The 20,080-nt window shown below is 45.1% G+C and overlaps 1 protein-coding gene across 1 annotated transcript in view; it reads left to right on the top strand.

Annotated features, from left to right (window-relative positions):
• LOC115082055 (atrial natriuretic peptide-converting enzyme-like) overlaps nt 1-20,080 on the top strand; it is a gene marked incomplete at its 5' end in the record, with an annotated part of 217,134 nt that overhangs the window by 13,188 nt on the left and 183,866 nt on the right. The window lies entirely within an intron of this gene.

Raw genomic sequence — 20,080 nt, forward strand, 5'->3', positions numbered from 1 at the left:
AATGTTTAAAAGCAGTTTTGAGGGGTAAAGTCATCTCCAGGGCGGCGTTTTTAAAACGGCAGAGGGAGCACACAAGATTACAATTACTTACGCAGCTTAAAGACCTGGAAAAGGCTCATAAACAGCTGGGTTCCTCTAAGATTCCCTACGCTCGGATTGCAGCTATAAAACAACAAATAGAATCTTTGGATATGGATTCCATTGCCCATCATCTTGACTTGATGCAACAAAGATACTTTGAAGGGGGCGATAAAGCAGGGAAGCTGCTAGCTCATGCGTTAAAGAAACGCCAGGCACAATCTATTATTTTGAAGGTGAAGCGCCCGGAGGGAGTGATGGTGATGGACAATGCATCCATTAGACAATGTTTTCAGCAATTTTATGCTGCTCTTTATTCCCCTGACACATCTATTGATGACGGTATGATTACAAGCTATTTGGATTTGTTGCCTATTCCAGAACTTACTCCTGCACAACAATTTATTTTAGATAAGGACATTTCTGAGTTGGAAATTTTAGCTACCATAAGGACCTGAAACCCGGCAAATCACCGGGGTTAGATGGTTACACAAGCAGATTCTATCAGGTATTTGCCCAGTTCTAGCGCCCGTATTGGCTCGCTATTATAAAGCTTTGCGGGGAGGAGTACCATTGTCTTCAATGGCTAACATGGCGGGAATTACGGTTCTCGCTAAACCGGGCCGCAATCCCACGCTGTGCGGCTCGTATAGGCCCATCTCTTTGATAAACATCGACCTTAAAATCTTGGCAAAAATTTTAGCTACCAGATTGAGGGGTTTCATTGCATCTTTGGTCCATGTGGATCAGGCAGGCTTCATTCCTGGGCAGCAGGCGAGTGATAACATCCAGAAAATTTTAGATATAATGTGGTGGGTAAAAAAGAAGGCCATACCATCTTTGGCGCTTTCGATAGACGCTGAGAAGGCGTTCGATTTGGTGCACTGGCCGTATCTTTTTGCTCTGCTCAGGAAAATGAAGTTTGGGTCACAGTTTATGCTGTGGATACAGCAATTGTATAGCAACCCATGTGCCTGTGTCAAAGTTAATGGGGGGTATTCGGAGGTTTTTCAGGTGTCACGGGGTACCAGACAGGGGTGCCCTCTATCCCCCCTCTTGTTTGCTCTTTTTCTTGAGCCCTTGGCCATCCATATTAGGCAGAATTTGACTGTACAGGGGGTGACAGTGGGCCGTTTTACCTCAAAAGTATCTTTATTCGCAGACAATATCATGCTGACATTAACGGAACCCTTGGTTTCTCTTCCCAATCTTCTAGCCGAAATGGATCGCTTTAGTAAAGTCTCAGGATTTTGTATAAATCTTGAGAAATCTGAGATTTTAGATATCAATCTACCTCCCATCATGGCTGTCCAATTGCGCACACGTTTTAAATTTAAATGGGCCCGCAGTTCTCTCAAATATTTAGGTATTTATCTTAGTGCAGACGATACCTTGTTTAGCCTTAATTATGATACTTTGTGGTCTAAAATCCTACTTGACTTGGAGGAATGGAATCGCTACAGGATTTCATGGATGGGCAGGATTGCTGCAGTAAAAATGATGGTTTTGCCCAAATTATTATACTTGTTTCAATCCTTGCCTATCCCTATACCGAAGGTAGTGTTGGCTAGATGGCAAAAACAGCTGATGAAATATATTTGGGGAAGGGGGAGGCCGCGGGTGGCACGAACCACCCTCTATCAGTTTCGCAATCAAGGCGGGTTGGGGGTGCCTAACCTCGATCGTTATTATATGGCAGCAAAGTTTAAAATGTTGGTGGAATGGCACAGGAAACGAGATATTAAACCCTGGGTGGTCTTTAGTCAGCAGCTGGTGGGGTTGGTTCCCCTTACCAGTTATATCTGGCAGCCCAAACATACGTGGTGTAATATAGTAGAGGACATTTTGCCGCCTTCAATGCTCCACACCTTGAAACTCTGGTTTGCTAAACGGCACTTGTTGGTAGGGCCATATGAGTATTATTGGAACACTTATCTTTATGCGAATAAGAAATTTCCTGCGGGGTATACTAATTCAGCCTTCCAACGGTGGAAACGACAGGGCATAGATCGGTGGGGTGCTCTGTGGCGTGGGGCGACTCTAATTCCTTTCCCAGAGCTACAAAAGCAATTTCAATTGCCTGGGGTGAATATGCTCGCGTACATGCAATTGAGGCATTTCGCACACACCTACTCCATTGGACACTCACTTATGCATGGTAGATCGGCTTTTGAGGAACTGTGTATGAAAGCTGATCAGGGTATCAAGTTGCTTTCTCAAGTATATTCGCTCTTGGGCTCTTCACCTTTTGGTCGTACTACCCAAATGAGAGCCTGGGAAAGGGATCTTCAGTGTTCCTTTACTCAAAAGGATTGGGAAACGATTTTTGGCCAAATGGGGAAGGGATTAATTGCAGTCTCTATGATTGAAAACGCCTATAAATTGCTTTATCGTTGGCATTACAGTCCAGTACACCTACACAGGGTCAAAGCGACAGTATCGGATTTATGCTGGAGGGGTTGTGCACAAAAAGGGGACTATTTTCATATGTGGTGGGGCTGTCGGATGATTCGGGGTTTCTGGAGGGAAAGGAGGGAGGTGGAGGAATGGCTTAGCCTCATTTTTAAGATAAGGATTGAACTCACTCCTGGTCAGGCGTTACTGGGTCAACCCCTACCAATGGTCGAGATGCAAGGCAACCGGTTGGTTTCTTTCATCCTTACGGCAGCTCGCCTTCGTATAGCTCAGACATGGAAGGACAGTCAACCCCCTACTATAGGTGGAGTATATATTAAAATGCATAAAATTTATATGCTGGCGGACCTTACGGCACGACTTCATAAAACTTACGGAAAGTTTGTGCGGACTTGGCGGCCATACCGTGAATGGCAGGAGAGCGAATAGAGCATAACTGGGCATGAGCGTGCTGGGCTTATGTATTGGATTGACGTATTCTTTTATAATGTATATTGGGTATAATTTTGGTTGGGGTAGGAAATGGAGTTGGGGATTATGATCATTAACATCCATATCTGTTAATAAATGGATCTTAGAGATTGTTAGGTATTGCTTGTGATCTTACGGGAATCTGAGTCATACCTGGATAAGTTAGCATAGAACGCTAAGTTTTTGTGTTTCCTCAGATGGAGCACCTCCACTGAATGTTGACGTGGAGCTGTTAGGCTGCTTATGAGACGCACTTATTGCTTTGATGTATTATGATTCTGTATGAGATGTTCTCATTGTTTTGTACCTCATTTGTACCTCATTTTCCTAAGGATCTAATAAAGCTTGTAATAACAAAAAAAAAAAAAAAGAACAGGAGTAGGACATTCCCCATACAAAAAAGATATTCTAATTGAGGTGGCATCTCAGTTACAGCAACACACCGCTCCTCTATTACCAGGCACTTTGTAAAGTACAAAACCTGTGGTTTTTATTTTACTCTGTGTGTTTATCTTGGAAATCGCTTTTATAGTATACATACTGGTTAAGTGGTATACACATTTTTCATATTAATTAAATAATTAATTAATCAATCCGATTGTTTAAAACACTCAGCATATGTGTAGCAAGCCTGCCATATCAAAGCAGCACTAATTTCGAGGACTCAAACAGCAATAGCCCTAACTATGAAAAGGCTCCATCCACCAATGCATGTCGTATTGAGAAATCACCACAAATAAGACTGATACAAATGCCTACATGCTAGTAAAATATCTCAACTCGGTCACAAACACAGAGCTGACCTTCACCAAATACAGAATAAAAGACCACAAATTAGAAATGTGGAGGCAAAACTGGAATGCAAACCCCCAGAAGCCCCTTCTGCATGCAGTACAAAGCTGGAGAACTAGAAACAGAAATACATTTCCTCCTACACTAAGCAAAGTACAAAGACAGAAGAAATGCACGTTGACAAAATTGACACATTATGGCTTTTGCACCCTGTCACTCCCTCTCCATGATCCTATCATCTCTCACTTCTCCCAATTACTCACGATCAATCGTTCCTTTGCACTCACATCCCTGCCCAGCATTTCTGCCAACCCCCCCCCCCACATCTTATTCCCTGTGCTTCCTCTCTTCCCTGCTCAATTTTCCCTGCCTCCTTCTTCCCCTCTCTCCCTCCCTGCCCACCTACACATGGCCCCCTCTTTCCCACCCGTCCTTCTCAGCAGCCCCACACTCCCTCTCTCTCCACCCCTTCCTGCCCAGCATCCTCAAACTCCTTTCCCCCCCCCTCTCCACAGGGTGAAGAGACTACGAGCAGCATCACCTCCAGGCCCAGCAGGGGAAGATAAAGTCGGTGTCCTGTCGGGCACAGAAGGACAGCAGTTGGCAATATCTCACGCTGATCTGGGTGAAGGAGGAAACAGCCTCCCAGTAGGCCAGAAAGAGGAGAAAGGCCTTTAACGGGCCTCCTGTCAGGCCCGTTAAAGGAGAAGTTGGCAAAATTGAGAAGTTCCCACACGGGCTGATGAGGAGACAGCAACCGTCTGCTGGCCCTTGCGACACCTTCAAGCATTTTGCGTCAGAACAGTGTGTCCCAACACACTCACGTAATCCATGACAGGAACTGGTCAGTTTACGCATTTCTTTCAGCATAGTCAATACAAGCCAACTGAAGTCAGTCATTTATTTCCTTATTAATATGCCCAGCCTGCATTTCAAAACCTTATCTTGACAGAAAATATGCCGAACTATACAGGGTGTTACTGTCCATTTGCTCTCTGTATTACTGAATCCACAGAGGGAGTGACTTTCTTTTAAACCACATTTCCATATACTGCGGGTACCTGTCTATATTCTCAGTGGCAGGAAATATTAACATTCATTGCCTAATACTGTTAGAGATGTGGATGGGCAGATTGATCGGGCCGGATGGTCTTTATCTGCCGTCATGTTCTATGTTTCTATTTGTGACGAGTCCTTCAAAATCTAATCATAGCTGCTTTCAAATAGACTTCTGTTCCCTTGCCTTGCTCATTGCTGGAGGGTAAGGGTTCAACAGTTTCTCCATTCCCTTTTTTTCTGTACATTCATGGGAACCACACACGGAGTGAGAGCTAAGGTATGCCATTTACCTCACCGTGAGAATTGGAGGGAGAGATCATTACATAGCAGAAAAAAAACACTGTAGTCCTATTTCCAGCTAAATAAGACATACTTTATAAACAGATATTTAAGAAACATGGAGGAATGCTATTTTCCTAAGGTTTTTTCCCTATTTCAGGTCTATGGCAAAATGTTTTTGACACAGAGCCCAGAATAACTAAGGTTTAAGGTTTATTTAAGGTTTATTTATTTTTATACCATTATTTCAGTAAAACCTTCATAACGGTGTACAATAAGTTAAAGTAAGAAAATACAATACATCATAAAATCATATAAAATAACAATGTCTAAAACATAAACATTAAAGCTTAATTAATTACTTAAAACAAGGATAAGATAAGATAAGATAAAATGCATGCAGATAAGATAAATATGCATGCAGATTGGTCTGTAGACCTACATTACTGGTATAAGCGTTGGTCAAGTTTTGGGTGAGTTAGAGTGAACATAGGATGCTGCTACAATAATAAACTGTTCACCTAGCAAACTGAAGGCCTAACTTACTAAAGTTTTTCCCCTTTTCTGTGTCTATGGAAACAAAAAGCTTAGTATATATTCGATCTAGAAATAAGATGACACCTTGCCACTAACTGTTAAAATTATACAAATAACTAATTAAGGGCTTGGTCCGTTCAAATTTGGGAGTTTGGAAACATTTACAACCAAACGTTATTCACCAGCTTAAGCAAATGAAAATATAATCTGAGGGACAGGCTTGTCTCGTCATGAAGATCATAACCAGGGAAAAGCGCGTGGAGAGATAGAGGCAGAAATGTGGGATGAGGGGAAGGGGGCGGGGTTAGGCATGGAGCGCGCCAAGAGCATGGGATGAGGTGGAGGACATCAACGGCAGTGCATGCCAATTGAAACTGCGGCTATGTAGTGGTTGCAGCGTGAATCGGTGACGCAGTTGTTGTCATCTTGCATAGGGGTCAGTTGCGGCGAGGTGAGCGTGTGCTGGTTTTTTTGCTTTTCCCAGGCGTGGGTTCGAGCCCAGGCCAGTTTCTTTGCCCTTCGGTAGCTGTATTTCTAATTTACCCCAGGATTGAGCTGCACACACAATGAGATAGTATTAGCGTTCTTCCTGGGCTGGAGGTTGAGAGTGTGCGATAGGCCATGCTGCGCAGAGGCAAAGACAAGGTGGTGAAGACAGGGAGGGGTCGGAGCGGGGGATTCCCCAGCGGCAGTCGTATTGTGCGACAAGATGGCCATCGGTGAAGTTAGGAAGGACCTAGGCCAGAGGAAAAGGTGAGTGCGATACGGGGTACCCCCTCTGGGTCCAGCTCAGGCGAGATTGGGGAGGAGGCCCCACCGTTGTCGTGGTCTTCCCCTTTTCCCCCGGGTTGTGAAGAGGCATTTTTGCCTTTGGATCTTTCATTTCCTGTGGAGGGCCACAAACCCTCTTCACCAAGCGCGATTGCTGTTAGGGTTCGTGGCAGCAGCGCGGCGGCAGGATCTAAGGCCCCTTCATTGCGGGAGGATTTATGGAGGGGAATTGAGGTCTATAGAGGGGCGAGAATGAGAGCTGCTCCAGCGTGCAGAGCTGGTCATCGTGGACAAGATACAGAACTTTCGCACTTGCCAGGCCGTAGTGGGAGAGAAGCGGAGGCACCTTTTCCAGCAAAGAACGGTGCGAGAGCAAGAGAAGGGGTTGATTTCGGTCCTGCCTTCCTGGAGGGGCGAGGAAGCAAGAAGTCACCTCAACTTCGCACCGAGAGGGGAGGCGCAGCACGAGGCGCCAGGCTGAAGAACATGACGCTCAGTGCACCAGGTAAGGGTAGGATGCCGGGTCATAACAGAGGTCAGGGAAAATGAGGAAAATGTCCACGGGGGCAAGGACAGGAGGGAAAAGGGGCAGGGAATGCAGGGGTGTTGGGGGATTTTGGTGAGTGGCCGGCATGGGAGGCTGCAGAGTGTAGCGTCCAGCCTGGAGACCGAGTGCCTGGGACAGCGAAAGGGATTCGAGGGGAGGAGGGCCTGGAGAGAAAGGAGGGAGGGGTAAGTTCGGGGGTAGGGAAGGAGCTGGAATATAGCTGGTGCTCCAGTGGAAGGACAGTAGGTACTGTGGCTTGTCCATGTGTTTCCTCAGCCACAGCGGAGTGGGACCAACCTGGGACATCAAAAGCGGAGGAATGGAGAGAGTGGTCCGGCTTTGGAGGAGTGGAGCCCTCCAGGTTTAGAAGACAAGCGTTGCTGGAGATGGAGCAGGGAGTGGCAGGTGTAGATGGGGGTGTGAGTGGCAGAGGTGAGTGTTCAACGGTGATAGGGGATAGTCAGGCAGAGGTGGGAAAGAAGCGCAAGAAGTCCAGCAAGCAATCCAGTTCGGATTCCAGCTTCACTGCGTTGCGGTCGTCTACTTCTGATTCGAGTGTTCATGGGCGAGGTGAGGGGGAGGGTCCTAGAAATGATATGGGACACCCAGCCTTGGCTTCGTTGACTGAGTTATGGGAAGGGGTGCTGAGTAAGTTGCATAGGAGGATTAAGATACATAAATATGTAAACATATTTAAATTTCTTGAGGGCAGGCGGGGAGCAAAAAAGGACAAAAAGAAAAGTAAGACATGTAGGAGGGATGGTCTTAAGGTGTCCAAAAACATTTTGAACTGGATTAGAGGGTTCTTCAGGTTAGCGAGTGTAGTTGGTCACTATGAGCCGCAGCAATATGGGGCCTTACTGGCATATGGGGATAGCATAGTAGGGGCTTTTCAAGATTATGCAGGCTGGGCTTGGCTAAATTATGATGAGAAGTTTAGAGATAAGATGGCGGGGAACAGATATATGTCTTGGGGAACGCAGGACATCAATTTATGGTTGACGCAAATGACCAAAAAAGTGCGGGGAATGTTAAACGAGCAGGGGGCTCATGGGGCAGGAGAGTATAAACAGCGGTGGGGTGGGGAGTAGCTCCTTTTGTGGTTCAGGGATGGGGCAAAAAGGGGAAGTGGGAGGCAGAAGTTTGGCAGGGAGCCACGATGCTTCTTGGAGATTCAACAAGGCGACTTGCCTGTTCCCGGATTGCAAGTTCAAGCATGCATGCTCAACGTGCAACACTCCCCACCCAGCCTCCAAGTGTGGCCAGGCCCAAAGTGCTGCCCTTTCAAAGGGGGGCAAGCTGTTATAGGCGCTCAGAAAAAGCATCTTCCCCAGGAGCTGGAGAGTTGGCTGGAGCTCTATCCAGATTGTAGTGTGGCGTCTTTCTTTTTTAATGGTTTTGCAGAGGGGTTCAAAATACCTTATAGGGGGCCTGGGTTTGGGGGCAGGGTAAAAAAGGCGAGGTTGGTGGTACGGCTAGCACAAGTGTTGAAAGTTAAGCTGGAAGGTGAATTGTGGATGGGTAGACTGGCGGGGCCGTTCGAGGGTAACAAGGCGGATTAAGGAGGATTTAGCAGTATGGAAAGTATTCTTGGATTCGTTCAATGGAGTGCGCATGATAACGGAGGAGGAGATGTCGAATCAGGAAATAGAGTTGTTTTCTGATGTGGCGGGTGCCTTTGGTTTTGGTGTCTATTTCAAAGGGTAGTAGTGCGCCCAGCCATGGCCAGACAATTGGGTAGAGGCTGGGATGACAAAGAATATCATGTTCTTAGAACTATTCCCCATGGTGGTGGTGTTAATCATTTGGAGTTGCAGAATAAGACAGTAATTTTCTGGTGTGGCAACTTGGGGGTTGTGCAGGTCATCAACAGATTGGCTCATTGTCCAAGGGTTTCAGGGTTGTTGCGGGAATTAGTGGTTTTATGCTTAGAGGGGAATGTGAACATAAGGGCAAAACATGTTCCGGGAGTGCATAATGTGATAGCTGATGCTTTTTCTTGTTTTCAATGGAAGGTATTTTGAGAAGTGGCCCCTCATGCGAAGCCAGTGGCCGAAGTATAGAGATTGATTCAGCAGTCGGTGGCGCCAGCCACATGGGCGACATATCTTTCGGGACACAAAACCATAGCTACCTTCTGGAGAGGATGGGATGGGTAGGGGGGCCTGTGGCAGATGAGTTGATAGTACAGTTCATATTGTGGGCAAAGCGGCAGGGTTACACAGTGATGGTGGTGCAAGGGCAGGTAGCGGGGTTTTCCTTTTTTCAGAAATTGAAGGGATGGGGGATTCCTTTGATCAGCTTTTAGTGAAGAGGGTGATGGGAGATTGGAGGAGGGGAATGGATCATACGGGAGATAGATGGAAGCTGATTCATTATGGGGATTTATTGCACTTAACTAATCAATTGAGTACGGTATGTTGGTCTGTCTATGAGGTATTACTATTCAGGGTTGCCTTCTTGTTGGCCATGAGGATCAGTGAGTTGGTGGCGAGGTCGGGGAGAGGGGGCAAAGATACAGGTTTGCGGGTAGAGGACGTGAGTGTGAATTGGGGGCAGGTTACCTTGTTTTTGCATAGGGTCCAAGACGGATCAACTGGGGAAGGGTCGATACATCCAGTTAGTACAGGTGGAGAACCCTTGGGTGTGCCCGGAAGAAGGACATTGCAGGAGTTCGGGCATCACAGCCGGATGTCCCCGGCCCGTTGTTAGTGCATGAGGACAGGTCCCCGGTTAACTAGATTTCAATTAACAAGGTGTTGAGTATGGTGGTGGCAAGGATGGGGATGGGATGCAGGAGCGTACAGCTCGCATTTCTTCCTTATAGGGGCAGCCACTTCGGTGGCAGAAGGGGGGGATATCGGTGGATGGGATTAAAGGCATAGGGTGATGGAGGTCGCGGGCCATTCTGGGGTTATATGAAGTCTTAAGGGAAGCAAGAATGGTGTGGGGGAGGGCGAGGGCTGTGATAAGGGGGTGGGAGTGACGGGTAGTAATTGTTGATTTTACTTTTCAGCGACCGCAGGGGGTGTGTACAGTGGCAGGGTGTGCCTGGATTGTGGGCCATTCGTTTCATGCATCGAGCGCAGAGATGGGCGATGAGACGACCCTATGGGGGAGCAGTTGGAGCTGGATCAACATAATGGACGCTGGAATGGTTCAGCAGACAGGGCCATGAACTCTTGCCCTTCTTGAGGGAGCAGATAGACTCGTGGGGTGTGCCCCAATATACTTTTAATCACTTGGGCGGGAACGACAATAGGAACAAAGTCCGGTAGGGGACTTATTAATGTGCATGAAAATGGACTTGGCCACAGGTCATAATAAGGTGGCCCAGCATTAAGCTGGGCTGGTCTGACATGATAGTGAGATTGAAATTTAAAGACCAGGGCTTTGTGGAATTGGGGGGGGGGGGGGGGGGTTCAAAATGAATAAGCAAATGAAGCGGTGGATGGGCTTGGGAGGGGGGTTTCAGCATGCAACATGGACTGGTCGTGGGGAGTTGGGGAGGGTTTTGTTTGCAGTGACAGTGTCCACGTATCGAACGTGGGTATGGACCTATTTAATGTGACCTGCAGGAAGGTCTGGAGAAGGTAATTGGGGGATTGTAAATGCCGCAGTGGGGAACAAAGACATAAAAAGGGGTTATGTCCTTTTTGATGGCAGGAAACCTGAGCCCATGCTGTAATGGGAGAAGAAGTAAGATTAATTGGGGGGCAGGGGGGTGTCTCGGGCAGTTTGGGGGGGGCTGCTGCTCGAGCGGCCAAAAGAGCTTGGGAAGGCTATGCTCTAGGCCTAAGCTTGCCATCGCTGGGGGGCGAGGCGAGCAAAGAGGGTGGGGAATGATAACTTTACCACTGGTTGAGGTGATAGAGGACAGGGTGGGGGGGGGGGGGAGAAAAGGGGTTGAACGGTTTGCAATGTTAATGATAATGATGTTATGTTACCCGGGCTCGGGTAGTTCAATAAACTGCGGCCTATTTACAACGCCATTAAGGTGTTTGAGTATTCTTTGGGGGGGGGGGGGGGGGGGGGAAGACCTGGTTTAAGCGCATGTCTTGCCTACCTGGGTTATATATTATCAGTTTTATTACAAAATGACCCATATTATCCCTTTCCTGACATGCAGAGCGAGTCCTCTGATTATAGCCAATATCTGGATTTGTGTGGAGGAAGTGAGTGTGCTCCCGTCATGATGTCAGCTTGGTACTTAAAGAAACTGAATTTTAGGGATTATAAATATCAGGAAATATGAAAAAGAGTCTTTTCTATTAAAGGCCCTAAGACATGGAATCAAATTTCTAATGATTTGAGGAAAATGGAAGAACATTTTTAAATAAATTTTTTAAAAGGATCTTTTAAACAAGCTTGTGGGGTGTAACATGAAATATTTTAAATACTATAAAATCTTTGTTGGTATGCTAAACGTTTTATGCATGTTTTTGTACCATAAGCCACATAGATCAATAGTGTTGTATATTGCAGATTATAAATTTAACAAATAAATAATGCAAATAGTCAAGCAAATAAACTAATAATAAATAAAACAACAGTAAAAAAATGTTTACTCACATTTCGGTTACCACACAGTTTCATTTAAGTACACTGAAAAACAATTATACAGTCCAAATCTATAGGCAACAATTTTGAGTTATGTCTTTCTACTTTCAAGCAATGGCTACACCATGACAAACTCACCCTCAGTATCAGCAAAACCAAATTCCTCACCATTCAATGTTCCTTTGCTAAACCTGTTCCTGTTACTATTTCTATTGGTAATGCCACCTTTGCCTTTCAACCATATGTCAAAAGTTTAGGTGTTTGGTAGACTCCACTCTTTCTTTCCGGCATCTTCTAAAAACTGTGATCAAATTTTGATTCTTCAAACTGCATATTCTTTATGGCCTAAAAAAATTTCTTGACTACTTTAACTTTCGACTAGTGGTTCAAATCATTATGTTTCCCTTATTGGTCTATTGCAATGCAGTATATCTGGGATTACCAACTACCACTCTCAGACCCTTTCAGCTACTACAAAACCCAACAGCCAGGCTTATCGAAGGCAAAAAACACAATGAACATATTACCCCAGTCTTATATAAGCTTCAGTGGCTACCAATCCAGTTTAGAATCCACTTCAGGTTTCTTATACTTCAAAAATTGTTGAAAGTAACAACATTTCCCTGAATTAATGCCCTACTTTGAATTTACCAGCCACAAGGAATTTAAGGTAATCTTAGCTGGGGTTACTCAATGTCCTATCTGCAAAGCTAGCTTGTCTCACTGAAACCAGGGACTGTGCATTCTCAGTGGCAGCTATAAATTTATGGAACTCTCTGACAGCAACTATCAGGCAAACTTAATGTACCAAGACTTTTAAAAGCTTCTTAAAGCTTTTTTTATTAATCCAGGCATTTGATTGAATGTCATATCAGAAACAGCCCTCATGGTTTTGTTGGTTTCTATTGACATTGTTATTGCTCTGTTTCCATGTTTATCTGATTATGAATGCACTATTATGTAAATTGCCTAGTGCCTAGGCGTTGGCGATTAATAAATCCTTATTAAACTAAAACTAAACTAGAAAAAAGCAAATTAAAATAAAAATAGACATTTTTATTATGTAGAAAAAGTACTTTAATATTTCTAATGAACTTGCAAAGAATGTTCAGCATTAGTTTCCAAGGGCTTATATATGTGATAGTATATTCTGCTGAGGGTGTGATCCCAAAGTCAGGAGCAGGCTGCACAGGCAAGACAAGAGTGGCGGGTTGACTGGAGCAGGAATAAGGTGCTTTCTGCCTGTGATGGCCACCTTCCCCTCAGGAAACACAAGGCACACACGGAGACAAGGATGAATTCAAACCTGGAAACATGAAGGTGCCCATAGAAGCAGGGCAAGACTGCTGCAGGAACCAGGAGACAGGAAGGCACCCACAGAAGCCATGTAGGACCACTACAGGAACACAGGATGCATGAAGCAATATAGGACAAACCAGCAACAAGAAACATAGGCCTGAGAGTAGGCCCAAATGTAAGGTTACAAAGAAAGGCAAACATGACTAGAGTCTTAGACTGCAAAGTAGGACCAAGACATAACCAAGCTCTGGTCAAATGCAGACTGTGAGGCTCAAATATAACTAAATCCAAAAAGGAAGTTGATAGCTACAGCTGGAAGTTCAAGTCATAGAGCTGGGAGGACCAGACAGGTAGTGCAAGAAGCTCAGCAAAGCCCCTTGCTAATGGAGAGAAGAACTTCCCAACAGGTCTTCACAATATCTATCTATCTATCTATCTATCTATCTATCTATCTATCTATCTATCTATCTATCCCAGTAAGCTTCTCCATTGGTTTAGAATGTAGAACTTTTCAGTGGAAGTAGAGTTTTTCTGAGTGATAGTTGCATACTATCCCAAGAGGGTAGGTATTTGCTCTAAAATTAAGAAGGGGATTCCATAAGTCACTGGGGAGTTGATGGGAAAACTAGAGAGTTAGCAAGTGGCTGTGCTGTCTAGGGCTCTATGAGAGGAGAGGGCATATTGACTTTTCTTGCCACATGAGATAATGTGTTTATTTTCTCATATGGGCTGGAAGGAGTTCCAGGAGGAGCTCAGCCAGAAGTGGTCAGGAGAGTTATTTTCACCAGTTCAAAGGGAGGAGACTCATCTGGAAGGCTGAGCACAATCAACCAGGTACTGTGATACAAATTGTCTGTGGAAGAAGAGGATTTCAAGTTCCAAGAGGGGGAACCAAGGGAGAGGAAGTCCGTAGGGAGCAAAGGAAGTCTAAATTCCCACATCTATTACTCAAGCAGCCTGAGAAATTGACTTCTGGTGATTTTTCTCTACTGACTACTGTCTATTGATTTATGTGAAGAACAGTTTTATCTGTACTTTTTTCTACTGTTGTACTATTTAACTTGATTTTTACAACAGTATTATATTATTTTGTTTTGGATCTACACTCATTGTATGAACTTCTTATATTGAAAGATTAGATGGTCATCAATTTGGGCCTTGTAACATTGAGCTGTTCTCCATTGGAAGAATCTTGATCTGGGTCTGCAGCCAGTTTTTCCCCTTCTCTGCAGTACTCAAAGGTGGTCCCTTGCTTTCTTCAGGGAGTATCCAGAGAAAGAGGGTTATATATATACAAATAATTTCTCCTTCCCCCAAATGGCTACCATGTGGAACTTAGCTTTTGCGGTATTGCACCAATTATCTGGAATGAATTGCCACATGAGATCTGAGCAAAGACTACCTGTGATTTCATGAACAAGTGAAATCATGGCTCTATCAGGCATTTGAAGTAAAATAGATCTAGCTGAGGCACTGTGAATAGGATTAGAAATTGGAACGAAGAATAACTAATGTCAATCGTTGTGTTTTTGTAAATAGATTTATGTAAATATAATTTATGTTATAAAATCGGGAGTAGATTTGTTTGCGCCGGGTTGGGCGAACAAATCTACTCCCGCACGCACCTTTTAAAATCTACCCATATGTGTGTGTGTCTGGTTGCAAGTGTGGTTGCAAGTGTGACATCTGCTGATTTCTGCAATCCATTATTTTTTCTTTTTCTCTGTTTCTCTTTTTTGCTTTGGCCACTCCCATTAATGGGAGTGATCATAATAATGTTTTCTCTGTTCTGTAGATATGGAATTTGACATAAACATTGTTGATAATTAGGTAGGGTTTATATACATATCTTCATGCACACTAAATACCAGCACACTAAATACCAGCAGTAAACTTACTGTGGGCCATTACAGTGGCCCACAGTAAGTTTACTGCTGTTGCTACTCAAATATGAAAATAAGTATGCAACTCCAAATCCAGGTTCTCCTAAAGGTGAACATGGGCCATATTCAGTATGGAGAATAAGTCAATAACTCACTCTTCTAAACCCCTATGAAGTTTCTTCATTGGAGGGGAAGGACAAACATACAAGACCCAAGGCTTTAGGTGTACTTTAATCTTCCAAGTGCCAATAATCGATCTGGATACTACTGATATTTCAGCATAAAACTTTTCTAAAGAATTTTCTTATCATGAATAATGTATCACTTTGTACAGTTTACTTTAGCATCTAAAATACAAACTTTAAATAGTAAATCTGTGAATCTATATTTCCTTAATCGATAACTTTGATTCCCCTCTATAACCCCTTGGATTTTAGGGCTTCTTCTAGGGTAACTGACAAGGTTCCTCCCTTCGAAGGAGCTTTCTTCTTGTTGATAACTGAAATTCACTGCTTGATCTTTATCCTCCAGTTTCACTCCTCTCCATCTCTTCTGTACCATAGATACCTCCTTTGCTGTATTTCTGGGCGAGCACCAGCTTGGTGTCTCTTTTCTCTTCACCCAAGTATGATACTGGATAAGTTCCACACCTGGCATCCAAATGTATGCCAGGTGGGCAACTGAGTCTCTCGGACTGAAGGACATGGAGTGACTGAAAAGTTCATAACTTTCAAAGCAAAGAACTATGATTGGCTTCAGAGTATTTAGGTTTTAGGAAACCCTTAGGCTAAACCTTTATAAGGTGCGTGCGGGAGTAGATTTGTTCGCGCAACCCGGCCTTCATCAGAGGGCACTTCTCAGCATTTCCTGCCATAAGGCCTATATAGTGCATGCATACGCATGCGAGCATGCCTAAAAGATGGTGACGGGAGTGGCAACTTGCAGCATCTTGGGCTATGCTGGGCAGCGTTCGGAGCAGGGGGTTGTGTGCTGACCACGGATGGGCCCAGCTACATGGGGGGTGAGTGAGACGGGTCATGGGGCTCTCCTGTGAGGCGCCGATTGTAACACTGGTAAAATCACAGATATCCTCTGCAGTCTTGGATCCTATCTTTTAGATTCCCATTCAGTATACTGTTCTGGGCGGTGTCATCTCTAGGCTCCCCTTGAAGCAATACCTGTTCCTAGGTTCAGATGCTAGTAGTTCAGTAGTATGCTGGAAATCTCTCTTGCAATGGCAAGGATAAGCTCCTGCAGACTCCTCTCATACAGCAGCTTTGAAGCAAGGTTTCAGTACTGGGAATCCTCTCTTTGTCTCCAGTAAGGACTCTACTTTTTAGAATTCAGACAATGAGGAAATCTCCCAAAGTAGATGAGGGGAATAGAACTAACTCCCCTCTTCCATAAGATCCTACTTCCCTCTCAAGATCCTCCTAGGATCCCAAGAAAATCTTCCAAGTGCCTAGGGCCTGTGAATGTCATCCTTGGGTCCCAGCCACCTTCTTAGGACAGGGGATAGAGGAGAAGGACACTTTTGGGAAACCCTTCTGAACACACCATCCACTGGGGAGTATCAGGGAACACTACACACTCCCGCTCTCTCTCTGACATCATATATCCAGGTCTGAGAAGACTCTGATGCATATAGTGACATTCTTACACCATTTAACCATTTTGGCAGTCATTTGGTCTTCATTCAACCTTTTTTTAAATGCATGAAATATATTTTATTTGGGCTTCCAAGATTACATTTTTAAACTATCTCCACGCTACATGCAAACCTTTTACCCTATCAACTGCTACTTATAGTTTTTTTCTAATTAATTTCCTCAGTTTTTTAAAGTTAAATGCTACTGCAGTAGTTTTACTTGATATCCTCCTTCCAGTGATTGTCAAATTTGTTTTCATTATTATCACTATTGCCAAATAGCTCTACCACTTTATCCCTTGTACCAGATCTTGCATTCTGTTGAGAATTACATCTAAATTAGATTCCTCTCTAATCAGTTCCAAGACCAGCTTCTCTATAAAGCAGTAATGATATCTAGAAACTTTACCTCCCTGACATGTCCTGATGAGACATTGATCCAATGAATATTGGAGTAAATGAAATCTCCCCTTAATATTGTGTTGCCAATTGTATTGGCCTGTTTAATGTGTTAGAATTTCAGTCTTTCTCTTCATCTTGGCCAGATGGATGGTATTTATATCTCCACTATTATACTTTTCCCCATCTCATAAGAACATAAAATCATAAAGCTTGCCATGCTGGGTCAGACCAAGGGACAAACAAACCCAGTATCCTTTTTCCAACAGTGACCAAGTTAGGTCACAAGTACGTGGCAGAATCCCTAGGGGGTAGATAGATTCCAAGCTGCTTATCCCAAGAATAAGCTGTGAATTTCTGCAACTCTCCCTTAATAATTGTTAATGAAATTTTTCTCCAGGAACTTGTCCAAACCTTTTTTAAACACAGCTATACTAACAGCTTTCACCACATCCTTTGGTAATGAATTCCAGTGCTTAAATGTGTTGAATAATAATATTTTCTCTTTTTAGTTTTAAATGCATTATCCAGTAACTTCATTGTGTGTCCCCTCATCTTTGTACTTTTTGAAAGAGTAAGCAACTGATTAACGTTTACTTGTTCCATTCCGCTCATTATTTTATAGACCTCTATCATATCCCCCCTCAGCCATCTCTTCTCCAAGCTGAAGAGTCCTAACTTCTTTAGCCTTTCTTCATAGAGGAATTGTTCCATCCCCTTTATCATCTTGGTCGCTCTTCTCTGTAACTTTTTCTAATTTTGCCATATCTTTCTTGAGATGTGGGGAACATAACTAAAAACAGTACTCAAGATGAGGCACTGTGATATTCTCTGTTTTACTCTCCATTCCTTTCTTAATAATCCCTAGCATTCTATTTGCTTTCTTAGCTGCCTCTGCACACTGAGCAGAAGATTTCAACATATTTTCAATGATGACACCTAGATCCTTTTCCTGAGTGGTAACTCCTAATGTGGAACTTTTCATTTTGTAGCTTTTAATTTGGGGCTCTCTTCCCTAAGGGGCGGATTTTAAAAGGGTTACGCGCATAATTTAAGCGCGTAACTCTTAAAAAAAAAACCCTGCATGTGCCGAGCCTATTTTGCATAGGCTCAGCAAGGCGCACAAGCCCCGGGACGTGCGTAAGTCCCGGGGCTTTGCTAGGGGGGCGTGTCGGGGCAGTGCGATGTTTGGGGCATTCCGGGGGGCGTTCCGGGGGCGTGGTGCCGTCCAGGGGGCGTTCTGGGGGGCGTGGCTGAGGCCTCCGGACCAGCCCCTGGGTAACTTTTGCGATAAAGGTAGGGGGGTTTAGATAGGGCTGGGGGGCTGGGTTAGGTAGGGGAAGGGAGGGGAAGGTGGGGGGAGGCGGAAGGAAAGTTCCCTCTGAGGCCGCTCAGCAAGGCGCACAAGCCCCGGGACGTGCGTAAGTCCCGGGGCTTTGCTAGGGGGGCGTGTCGGGGCAGTGCGATGTTTGGGGCATTCCGGGGGGCGTTCCGGGGGCGTGGTGCCGTCCAGGGGGCGTTCTGGGGGGCGTGGCTGAGGCCTCCGGACCAGCCCCTGGGTAACTTTTGCGATAAAGGTAGGGGGGTTTAGATAGGGCTGGGGGGCTGGGTTAGGTAGGGGAAGGGAGGGGAAGGTGGGGGGAGGCGGAAGGAAAGTTCCCTCTGAGGCCGCTCAGCAAGGCGCACAAGCCCTGGGACGTGCGTAAGTCCCGGGGCTTTGCTAGGGGGGCGTGTTGGGGCAGTGCGATGTTTGGGGCATTCCGGGGGGCGTTCCGGGGCGTGGTGCCGTCCAGGGGGCGTTCTGGGGGGCGTGGCTGAGGCCTCCGGACCAGCCCCTGGGTAACTTTTGCGATAAAGGTAGGGGGGTTTAGATAGGGCTGGGGGGCTGGGTTAGGTAGGGGAAGGGAGGGGAAGGTGGGGGGAGGCGGAAGGAAAGTTCCCTCTGAGGCCGCTCAGCAAGGCGCACAAGCCCCGGGACGTGCGTAAGTCCCGGGGCTTTGCTAGGGGGGCGTGTCGGGGCAGTGCGATGTCCCTGGGGAACAGGCAGCGCGTGCAGGGCTCGGCACGCGCAAGGTGCACAAATGTGCACCCCCTTGTGCGCGCCGATCCCAGATTTTAAAAGATACGCACGGCTACGCGTGAATCTATTGAAATCCGGCGTACTTTTGTTTGCGCCTGGTGCGTGAACAAAAATACGCGCTCGCGCTTTTTAAAAAAATGTACCCCTAAGTACATCATTTTGCTCTTGTCTACATTAAATTTCATTTTCCATTTGCGTCCCCAGTCTCCAAGTTTTGCAATGTCCTCTTGCAATTTCTCACAATCCCCTTGTGGTTTGACAACTTTGAATAATTTTGAGTCATCAGCATTTTCATATGGAATTTCTAGTCATAATGATTCCAGAATGCAGCTTATTTCCTTCAGAACTTTATTCCTAGTTGACTATATGCTATTTTTAAAATGTGGTTACAAAGGACATAGGAAGGTGCAGGAGGGAGGACCTAGAGGATAAATTTAAGTTTTTAGGTAGGAGATTGAAATCCAGAACCTCCAGGTTAGTATTCTCAGAAATGCTCCCACTTTTTTGTAGTTCAAATTGTTGAACACCGTGATGGACTCTAGGAGGTTAATAGTCAGCTGCTATCTTCCTGAACAAGTCAGCCAGATAAACATATCTAGCAAACTTGGTTGGGATATTCGGCAGTGTGTTCGTGCTGCTGAATATATCAGGAACTAGATGGATAAGTTTATAGACCTGCTCAATAGCAAGTCCAACTTATCCAGCTAAATTCAACCTAGATGCACTAAGCCACAATGTTTTTTCGCGAGAGGGGTCCCACATTAAATTTCATCTGCCATTTATATGTCCAATACATGCTGAAAAATAACTCTTGATGTATTGTGGTTTCATTACATTGTACAAATTGAAAAAAAGGGAAGCGTGGTATTAGCATTATAGTCATCACCAAGCAGAACCAAATCATTTTGAAACAGTTATATATTTATTATGAGAGACTCCTACTGTCAAACTTAATGAGCTTTGAAAGTATCGCTGCCCCCCTGAAGTCAGGATACAGGAAGAGGTCAGGGTTGGCAGCGAGTAGGCAGGGTCTGGGTCCAGGCCAAGGTCCTGGGCAGGCAGCGAGAGTCAGTATCTGGATCCGGACCAAGGTCGGGGCAGGCAGAAGTCCAGAGGAATAGTCTGCCTGTAGCAGAGGTCAGAACCAGGCAGCAGACAAGAGAGTAGTCAGTATCTGACTATCTGCAGGAGAAGTCAGAACCGGGAATCAGGCCAAGACAGACAAGACGAGGCAGGGCGGACAGGGCAAGGCAACATAAAGA

Source organism: Rhinatrema bivittatum, unplaced genomic scaffold, assembly GCF_901001135.1.
Source record: "Rhinatrema bivittatum unplaced genomic scaffold, aRhiBiv1.1, whole genome shotgun sequence".
NCBI lineage: Eukaryota > Metazoa > Chordata > Amphibia > Gymnophiona > Rhinatrematidae > Rhinatrema > Rhinatrema bivittatum.